Source organism: Micropterus dolomieu, linkage group LG13, assembly GCF_021292245.1.
Source record: "Micropterus dolomieu isolate WLL.071019.BEF.003 ecotype Adirondacks linkage group LG13, ASM2129224v1, whole genome shotgun sequence".
Classification (NCBI taxonomy): domain Eukaryota; kingdom Metazoa; phylum Chordata; class Actinopteri; order Centrarchiformes; family Centrarchidae; genus Micropterus; species Micropterus dolomieu.
In genome coordinates, this window is record NC_060162.1 from 45,969 (window position 1) to 46,738 (window position 770).

The following is a 770-nucleotide window of genomic DNA, read 5'->3' on the forward strand; positions in this document are numbered from 1 at the left end:
CTTCATGTGATGTGTTCTTTCAGGCTCGGGTAACTTTATTTGTACCTGTAGGTAAAAAGTCCTGCTCACATTTCAAACCAAACACAATGGACACCAGAGAGTAGACAGTGTACAGCAGGTAAAACATAACAAACTTTTCTGGCTCTGGAGCTGTGGAGTCTGGATCTGTGGTTGCGGGTCACCTGCTGCCCCCGTGTTCCTGCTCGACACCCTCTGCTGCAACAACTATTGTTACTAGTCCTATTGTTATTATTGTTATTATAATAATTAACATTACGATTGTTATCATTAACACTACTATAAATATCTGTACCATTTTTCATTTAGTCTATAGCAACATCACCTTTTCGCTCTCTCTCTCTCTCTCTCTCTCTCTCTCTCTCTCTCTCTCTCTCTCTCTCTCTCTCTCTCTCTCTCTCTCTCTCTCTCTCTCTCTCTCTGCCTCATGCAGTCAGTCGCTCTCTCTCTCTCTCTCTCTCTCTCTGCCTCATGAAGTCAGTCGCTCTCTCTCTCTCTCTCTCTCTGCCACATGAAGTCAGAGAGCAAGAGAGAGAGCGCGACTGACTTCATGAGGCAGAGAGAGAGAGAGCAAGAGAGAGAGAGAGAGCGTCTGACTTCATGAGGCAGAGAGAGAGCGAGAGAGCAACTGACTTCATGAGGCAGAGAGAGAGCGAGAGAGCGACTGACTTCATGAGGCAGAGAGAGAGAGCAAGAGAGAGAGAGAGAGCGTCTGACTTCATGAGGCAGAGAGAGAGCGAGAGAGCGACTGA